This window comes from Oncorhynchus tshawytscha, linkage group LG10 (genome assembly GCF_018296145.1).
Source record: "Oncorhynchus tshawytscha isolate Ot180627B linkage group LG10, Otsh_v2.0, whole genome shotgun sequence".
NCBI lineage: Eukaryota > Metazoa > Chordata > Actinopteri > Salmoniformes > Salmonidae > Oncorhynchus > Oncorhynchus tshawytscha.
The window spans coordinates 8,760,891-8,770,963 of record NC_056438.1 but is presented as its reverse complement, the minus strand read 5'-3'; the positions used below and the strand labels follow the sequence as shown (position 1 = coordinate 8,770,963).

At 48.7% G+C, this 10,073-nt stretch overlaps 1 long non-coding RNA gene across 1 annotated transcript; it reads left to right on the top strand.

The window, feature by feature from the left end:
* The first annotated feature begins 5,496 nt into the window (after positions 1 to 5,496).
* LOC112234282 lies at positions 5,497 to 8,766 on the top strand. The gene is made up of 2 exons (XR_002950873.1): positions 5,497 to 6,459; positions 8,484 to 8,766. It is a non-coding gene; the product is annotated as an uncharacterized LOC112234282 (long non-coding RNA).
* Positions 8,767 to 10,073: the final 1,307 nt, after the last annotated feature.

Here is a 10,073-nt window from a genome sequence, read left to right as displayed (position 1 = left end):
GCAGGGATGGAGATTGTGATGGAGAGAGGCAGGGATGGAGATTGTGATGAGAGAGGCAGGGATGGAGATTGTGATGGAGAGAGGCAGGGATGGAGATTGTGATGGAGAGAGGCAGGGATGGAGATTGTGATGGAGAGAGGCAGGGATGGAGATTGTGATGGAGAGAGGCAGGGATGGAGATTGTGATGGAGAGAGAGAGGCAGGGATGGAGATTGTGATGGAGGAGAGAGAGGCAGGGATGGAGATTGTGATGGAGAGAGGCAGGGATGGAGATTGTGATGGAGAGAGAGAGAGGCAGGGATGGAGATTGTGATGGAGAGGCAGGGATGGAGATTGTGATGGATTGTGATGAGAGGCAGGGATGGAGATTGTGATGGAGTGAGGCAGGGATGGAGATTGTGATGGAGAGAGAGGCAGGGATGGAGATTGTGATGGAGTGGGGCAGGGATGAGAGAGGGAGAGATGGAGATTGTGATGGAGAGAGAGGCAGGGATGGAGATTGTGATGGAGAGAGGCAGGGATGGAGATTGTGATGGAGAGAGGCAGGGATGGAGATTGTGATGGAGGAGAGAGGCAGGGATGGAGATTGTGATGGAGAGAGGCAGGGATGGAGATTGTGATGGAGAGAGGCAGGGATGGAGATTGTGATGAGAGAGAGGCAGGGATGGAGATTGTGATGGAGAGAGGCAGGGATGGAGATTGTGATGGAGAGAGGCAGGGATGGAGATTGTGATGAGAGAGAGGCAGGGATGGAGATTGTGATGGAGAGAGAGGCAGGGATGGAGATTGTGATGGAGGAGAGAGAGGCAGGGATGGAGATTGTGATGAGAGAGAGGCAGGGATGGAGATTGTGATGGAGAGAGGCAGGGATGGAGATTGTGATGGAGGAGAGAGAGGCAGGGATGGAGATTGTGATGGAGAGAGAGGCAGGGATGGAGATTGTGATGGAGGAGGCAGGGATGGAGATGGAGATTGTGATGGAGAGAGGCAGGGATGGAGATTGTGATGGAGAGAGGCAGGGATGGAGATTGTGATGGAGAGAGGCAGGGATGGAGATTGTGATGGAGAGAGGCAGGGATGGAGATTGTGATGGAGTGAGGCAGGGATGGAGATTGTGATGAGAGAGGCAGGGATGGAGATTGTGATGGAGAGAGGCATATGGAGATTGTGATGGAGAGAGGCAGGGATGGAGATTGTGATGGAGAGAGGCAGGGATGGAGATTGTGATGGAGAGAGGCAGGGATGGAGATTGTGATGGAGAGAGGCAGGGATGGAGATTGTGATGGAGAGAGAGAGAGGCAGGGATGGAGATTGTGATGGAGAGAGAGGCAGGGATGGAGATTGTGATGGAGAGAGGCAGGGATGGAGATTGTGATGGAGAGAGAGGCAGGGATGGAGATTGTGATGGAGAGAGGCAGGGATGGAGATTGTGATGGAGAGAGAGAGGCAGGGATGGAGATTGTGATGGAGTGAGGCAGGGATGGAGATTGTGATGGGAGGCAGGGATGGAGATTGTGATGGAGAGAGAGGCAGGGATGGAGATTGTGATGGAGGCAGGGATGAGAGAGGGAGAGATGGAGATTGTGATGGAGAGAGAGGCAGGGATGGAGATTGTGATGGAGGGAGAGGCAGGGATGGAGATTGTGATGGAGAGAGAGGCAGGGATGGAGATTGTGATGGAGAGAGGCAGGGATGGAGATTGTGATGGAGAGAGGCAGGGATGGAGATTGTGATGGAGAGAGGCAGGGATGGAGATTGTGATGGAGTGAGGCAGGGATGGAGATTGTGATGAGAGAGGCAGGGATGGAGATTGTGATGGAGAGAGGCAGGGATGGAGATTGTGATGGAGAGAGAGGCAGGGATGGAGATTGTGATGGAGAGAGGCAGGGATGGAGATTGTGATGGAGAGAGGCAGGGATGGAGATTGTGATGGAGAGAGAGGCAGGGATGGAGATTGTGATGGGAGAGAGAGGCAGGGATGGAGATTGTGATGGAGAGAGGCAGGGATGGAGATTGTGATGGAGGCAGGGATGGAGATTGTGATGGAGAGAGGCAGGGATGGAGATTGTGATGGAGAGAGAGAGGCAGGGATGGAGATTGTGATGGAGAGAGGCAGGGATGGAGATTGTGATGGAGAGAGGCAGGGATGGAGATTGTGATGGGGAGGGATGAGAGAGGCAGGATGGAGATTGTGATGGAGAGAGAGGCAGGGATGGAGATTGTGATGGAGGGAGAGGCAGGGATGGAGATTGTGATGGAGAGAGGCAGGGATGGAGATTGTGATGGAGTGAGAGAGAGGCAGGGATGGAGATTGTGATGGAGTGAGGCAGGGATGGAGATTGTGATGGAGAGATGGAGGCAGGGATTGAGATTGGGATGGAGATTGTGATGGGAGAGAGGCAGGGATGGAGATTGTGATGGAGAGAGGCAGGGATGGAGATTGTGATGGAGAGAGGCAGGGATGGAGATTGTGATGGAGAGAGAGAGAGGCAGGGATGGAGATTGTGATGGAGAGAGAGGCAGGGATGGAGATTGTGATGGAGAGAGGCAGGGATGGAGATTGTGATGGGAGAGAGAGAGGCAGGGATGGAGATTGTGATGGAGAGAGGCAGGGATGGAGATTGTGATGGAGAGAGAGAGGCAGGGATGGAGATTGTGATGGAGTGAGGCAGGGATGGAGATTGTGATGGAGAGAGAGGCAGGGATGGAGATTGTGATGGATGGAGGGATGAGAGAGGGATGGAGATTGTGATGGGAGAGAGGCAGGGATGGAGATTGTGATGGAGAGAGGCAGGGATGGAGATTGTGATGGGAGAGAGGCAGGGATGGAGATTGTGATGGAGGCAGGGGAGGAGAGGCAGGGATGGAGATTGTGATGGGAGAGGCAGGGATGGAGATTGTGATGGAGAGAGAGGCAGGGATGGAGATTGTGATGGAGAGAGAGGCAGGGATGGAGATTGTGATGGAGAGAGAGGCAGGGATGGAGATTGTGATGGATGAGAGAGAGGCAGGGATGGAGATTGTGATGGAGAGAGAGGCAGGGATGGAGATTGTGATGGAGAGAGAGGCAGGGATGGAGATTGTGATGGAGAGAGGCAGGGATGGAGATTGTGAGAGAGGAGGGATGGAGATGGAGATCAGTGATGGGAGGGAGGGATGGGGAGGGATGGAGGGATTGTGAGGGAGGGCAGGGATGGAGAGGGAGGGAGAGAGAGGGAGGGATGGAGATTGGGGGAGGGAGGGGATGGGATTGTGATGGGAAAGAGGAGGGATGGAGACTGTGATGGAGTGAGGCAGGGATGAGAGAGGCAGGGATGGAGAGTGATGGAGTGAGAGGCAGGGATGGAGATTGTGATGGAGAGAAGAGGGAGGGATGGAGATTGTGATGGAGTGAGGCAGGGATGAGAGAGGCAGGGATGGAGATTTGTGATGGAGGGAGGGAGGGAGGGAGGGAGGGAGGGAGGGAGGGAGGGAGGGAGGGAGAGGGAGGGAGGTCAGGGAGGGAGGGAGGGAGGGAGGGAGGGAGGGAGGGAGGGGGGAGGGAGGGAGGGAGTGTAGAAAGAAGAGGAGGGAGGGAGCAGATGTCACAAATTGCTATATAGAAAACCAGCCATCTCCCTCCCTCCCTCCCTCCCTCCCTCCCTCCCTCCCTCCCCCTCCCTCCCTCCCTCCCTCCCTCCCTCCCTCCCTCCCTCCTCCAGTGGATCCATGAGTCCCTCCCTCCAGTGGATCCATGAAGACATTATTAACAGAGACGACTCAGATGTCTCTCGCCTCACCAGGAGGGTGGGAGTTAACCCTGGCTGGTACACACACACACACACACACACACACACACACACACACACACACACACACACACACACACACACACACACACAGACACACAACACACACACACACACACACACACACACACACACACACAACACACACACACACACACACACACACACACACACACACACACACACACAGACACACACACACACACACAGACACACACATGCACAGACACAGACACACAACACACACATGCACACACACACACACACACACACTCAGACACACACACACATGCACACACACTTCTACATTAAGCAGGCCAGTGCAGGGTCACGGCTTGCCTCTTCCGCACACCAGGAGCTGAATAATAATATGGAGGTCTGTGTCCCAAACACCACCCTATCCCCTAAATAGTGCACCACACTAAGGGCCCTGGTCAAAAGTAGAACACTATATAGGGAATAGGGTTCCATCAAGGACACAGCCATGGAGGACAGATAAGTAACCGTGACAATCCCTTTAAAAACCTCTCGCTGTGCCTGATTGGTTCCTGCCGCTAATTCATGCGCATGTTATAGGATGTGGGGCTAGCTGATGCTTCACCAGGGAATGCACTGCAGAGTGTGTGTGTGTGTGTGTGTGTGTCCTGGTATTATGTCCATTTAAATAGATTGTTCACATAGTTAAGCACATATGGGGAGACGAGGTATAAATTTGATTTAAATCAAGGTTAGGATTCACCCCTGTCTGTGTGTATTTATACTGTATGCCTGTAGGCTTTCCAATCAGTTAATATAGTTAATAGATATATATCAAAACGTTTTAATAAAAAGGGCTATAATGTTAAAACAGTCATATAGTCATCAGATTCTCATGTCTTTCAACTCTATTTTTATTCTATTCTTCATTTCCCCACCTTCATTCTCTCCTCCTCCTCCTCTACATTAATCCGTGCCCTGACCCTGGTCCTTTGTCCTCGGTACTACTCTACACCCATGCCCCGGTGGCCCTGTGAAATCCTGCGAGTCGAGTCACCCACGCGCTCCCTCTGATGTTGTTGTTCTCGTCCAGATTAGAGAGAGAGAGAAAGAGGGGAGGGGAGGACAGATGGAGGCCGAGTTGAAAAGTCTTCACAAGTAGCAAACCCTCAATGGATTTATCAAAGACGCGGCAGCAGTGAACCACACTGTGTCGCACGCGCTAATCTGACACTTCTGTTGACACTAATCATCAATCGTCCCGTCACGAACCCTTGTTTTGCCCTGCATGTGCTCGGGAATATTACCAGGTTAAATTGAGACACGTAAATAAATTAAAGAGGTCTAGATTCAGTCAAAAGGAATCATGTGTATTTGTTAACCCATTTCACTACAGACGTATACGCCAAGACAGTAATACGTTATTTAAAAAATATACATATTCTCAAATTCAGTCTTGATTGACACTTTTTATCAGATGGCTATTCGAATGTAATATCTGTACGTTTTAAAGCCAAATTACCTCACGTTGTTAACATGATCTATTTATCAGGATTTATAACATTATAATTACTAACATTAGGCCTAATATAAAATATAAATGTATTATCATGATATTGTATATAGTCCTACACTGGTATTATTATACAAGTACTATGATAAACTTAATCTGATCACATGACATCATCACCTTACCTGTTGTCGTTTCCAGTGTCACTCGGTGGGGCGGGGCTCGAGACTGGCTCTGCGCTCTTCAGGCGGTTCACAACGAATTTACATTACATCTACATTTTCCACCTATTCCGCGGTCGTTTCACTTTTACCAGGGGTAGAATTTGTTTTATCGGAGGTCGAGAGGAATTTTATTTATTTGTTCCATATTTAGTTCACGGAGATTATTTGTTAAGATTTATATTCGGACGGTTTGAATTATTTTTCACCACCAACAGCGGGACAGCACGAGCGAGCGACGGGGACCGGAGCTGAGAGAGAGACACGTCTTGTGCTGAATAAAACCTCAAGAGCTCGAGATACAGAATGGACATTATTACCAAAGGATGGCACTATAAATGTCTCCTAACTTTGCATTACTTTGCACGCAGTTCGTGAGAAATAACATAAACAATATTTATATTTAATCCATATTTATGTTGACCTCTGCTATTTAAATGTTTCTGTCTTCAAATGGCTAAATGGACTGTACGCTGAAAACTGATGCAGTTATTTGATTCGATGTTTTATTTGATTTTGATTCGATGTATTAGAATCCCCATTAGCCGACGCCAATGGCAACAGCTCTAAACTGCGTTATCGTTGGCCTGTGAGTCAATTCAAACGAACAATTACAATATATATTATATATATATATATTATATTTTAGTTCATTTTAGAGACGTTTTAACATTGTATTCAATTTCCTTGTGTTGTTGTCGGATTGTGCGTTCTCCTTGAGCGCCCTGAACGGAAGAATCTAAACACACATCCACCGGGGATTATAGCCTCTTCGCATGATGACGCCTCTCAGCTGAGACCGGGACCTTTACGTTAAAACCTAGGACCCAGGACCAGAGCCTACCGGTACGACTGTGAGCCCGGAGCCGAAACATGAGGGCGTCTGGCAGGGTGATCTTCTGGCTCCTCTCGGCGATGTGTTCGCTCTCCAGGTCTCGGACGGCCACTCTGAGCAGTGTTAGAGGTAAGCGTCAGTTATAGTCCTCTACATGTACATGATCCAGACAGTAAAGACATCATGTTGTCAAGCGAATGTCAACAACCTCGAAACAGCTACTTGTTTTAGGACAGGTATTTCTTACTGCATTATAGCACAAATAACAATGCAGTACAGGCGCCTGTGATCTGTCCCAAATTGTACCATATTCCCTATATAGTGTACTACTTTGGAGGTAGCCTATAGCACCTTATGGTTAGCTGATTCAGCAGGTGCCAGAGCTGTATGGACAGGTCAACAAGTGTATTTGAACCCAGCTGAAGGTGTGTGTCCATAGAGGGAACAGAGTGAAAGAGGGAACAGAGTGATAGAGGGAATAGAGAGAACAGAGTGATAGAGGGAACAGAGTGATAGAGGGAACAGAGTGATAGAGGGAACAGAGTGACAGAGTGATAGAGGGAACAGAGTGATAGAGGGAACAGAGTGATAGAGGGAATAGAGATAACATAGTGGCAGAGGGAATAGAGAACAGAGTGATAGAGGGAACAGAGTGATAGAGGGAACAGAGTGATAGAGGGAATAGAGAGTGATAGAGGGAACAGAGTGATAGAGGGAATAGAGGGAACAGAGTGATAGAGGGAACAGAGTGATAGAGGGAATAGAGAGAACAGAGTGATAGAGGGAACAGAGTGATAGAGGGAATAGAACAGAGTGATAGAGGGAACAGAGTGATAGAGGGAATAGAGTGATAGAGGGAACAGAGAATAGAGGGAATAGAGAACAGAGTGATAGAGGAATAGAGAACAGAGATAGAACAGAGTGAACAGAGGGAACAGAGATAACATAGTGGCAGAGGGAATAGAGAACAGAGTGATAGAGGGAATAGAGAACAGAGTGATAGAGAGGAATAGAGAACAGAGGGATAGAGGGAACAGAGTGATAGAGGGAATAGAGAACAGAGTGATAGAGGGAATAGAGAACAGAGTGATAGAGGGAACAGAGAAACAGAGAATGATAGAGGGAATAGAGAACAGAGTGATAGAGGGAATAGAGAACAGAGTGATAGAGAGGGAACAGAGAACAGAGTGATAGAGGGAACAGAGTGATAGAGGGAATAGAGATAACATAGTGGCAGAGGGAATAGAGAACAGAGTGATAGAGGGACATTGGTTAGCTTACTAGCGTAATTTTAGCCATATTAGAATTGACATGAAATCAGTCAATACACCTCAAAACAAATCACGGTATCAAGAACAAGATTAAACTAGCTGAAACGAGTCACTTACAATTCCCCATATGACAGTTTGTTGTCATTGTTGGTAGCCATCTGGCCGTCCAGAAACCCAACGACACACAGACTTCTGCCCCATTGAAGCACATTGTTGTCGTGACGTTGTCAGCTAACCCATCTATTGCTCTATGCTAAGAATGGTGTGAGGTAAGAGTGTGTGTGTGTGTGTGTGTGTGTGTGTGTGTGCGCGCGCGCGCGCGTGTGTGTGTGTGTGTGCGTGCGTGTCTGTGTGTGTGTGCGTGTGGAAGACACAATGAAAGCAACAGTCATTTATTGGCCAATGAGAACATCTCCAGTTTTACTCTGTCTTGCCAGTGGATCTCAAATGACTGTTTTTGACTTAGAGCCATGAACACAGAGAGCAGAGACACACACACACTCCTCTCTCTCTTTATCTATTTTTCCCTCCTCTCTCTATCTCTTTTTCCCTCCCCCTCCTCTCTCTCTGTCTCGCTCTCTCTCACGCTCTCTCTCTCTCTCTCTCCCTCTCTCTCTCTCTCCTCTCTCTCCCCCCCCCCTCTCTCTCTCTCTCTCTCTCTCTCTCTCTCTCTCTCTCTCTCCCTCTCTCTCCTCTCTCTCTCTCCCCTCTCCTCTCTCTCTCTCTCTCTCTCTCTCTCTCTCCCTCTCTCTCTCTCTCTCTCTCTCTCTCTCTCTCTCCCTCTCTCTCTCTCTCTCTCTCTCTCTCTCTCTCTCTCGCTCTCTCCTCTCTCCCCCCTCCTCTCTCTCTCTCTCTCTCTCTCTCTCTCTCTTTCTGTTCCAGACCCTTTGTATGTCAGTGATCCAGGAGCGTTGGGTTACTGTTGCTCTGAGCAGTCCCTCGCTGGGTTGTCATGTCATTGCCGCGGAGATTAATCAATGGATGCAGTGTCTGTCTGTGGTGCTCTCTCTGTTCGACCCAACCGCTGAAAATATGTGGAACTACAGTACGCGTAGATGCCAGAAATATCTGGCACTTTGATAGAGAACCATAGTAGGCTATTCACTGGGGCTGGAAGCCTGGATAGTTTCATGTCACATAACAATAAAAGGAGAAATCAAACTGGTTCACTGGAATTGTACATTTCTAAACAACCAAGACACATTCCTAGTTGAAATTGCGCATGTGACTTGTATTGGAAGAGAGAGAGAGAGAGAGAGAGTGGGAGAGGGAGGGAGAGAGAGAGACAGAGAATTATCCAAACAAATTCTGTTCCATAACAGTGAGAGGTTATTTGTGATGTAACCAGATGTTTTCAACTTTTCCTGTTGAAAAATGATATCCCAAGTAGGGGTGTGACCAATGGAATGGAATTTCTTAAGGTTTAAACAGTCATTGTTTTGTTGTTTTTCTGTTAAAACAATAAAAAAAACATGAAATTCCATGTCAATTAACATAATAGTAAATGGTCCTATTAGGTACAGTACGTACAACCGCTAGGGTATGACATGCATTTACTGTAGTGATTTATAGGGTCCCTCCAAAACACCACCCTATTCCCTAGATAGTGCACTACTTTTGACCAGAGCCCTGTGGGGATGCAGTCTGTCTAGCTGGTCGTTGTGTCACTGGCTGTAATGTGAGTAACAGTCACCACCATCTGTCCATCAGAGTGGATCCTTGCTGTGAAAAGACAGTCTCCGAGCCTGTGTGATACAGGGTTGTCTCTATGGGGTGCACCAGGCATCAGAGTGGATCCTTGCTGTTAAAGGACAGTCTCCGAGCCTGTGTGATACAGGGTTGTCTCTATGGGGTGCACCAGGCATCAGAGTGGATCCTTGCTGTGAAAAGACAGTATCCGAGCCTGCAGGATACAGGGTTGTCTCTATGGGGTGCACCAGGCATCAGAGTGGATCCTTGCTGTTAAAGGACAGTATCCGAGCCTGTGTGATACAGGGTTGTCTCTATGGGGTGCACCAGGCATCAGAGTGGATCCTTGCTGTTAAAGGACAGTATCCGAGCCTGTGTGATACAGGGTTGTCTCTATGGGGTGCACCAGGCATCAGAGTGGATCCTTGCTGTTAAAGGACAGTCTCCGAGCCTGCAGGATACAGGGTTGTCTCTATGGGGTGCACCAGGCATCAGAGTGGATCCTTGCTGTTAAAGGACAGTATCCGAGCCTGCAGGATACAGGGTTGTCTCTATGGGGTGCACCAGGCATCAGAGTGGATCCTTGCTGTTAAAGGACAGTCTCCGAGCCTGCAGGATACAGGGTTGTCTCTATGGGGTGCACCAGGCATCAGAGTGGATCCTTGCTGTTAAAGGACAGTATCCGAGCCTGTGTGATACAGGGTTGTCTCTATGGGGTGCACCAGGCATCAGAGTGGATCCTTGCTGTTAAAGGACAGTATCCGAGCCTGCAGGATACAGGGT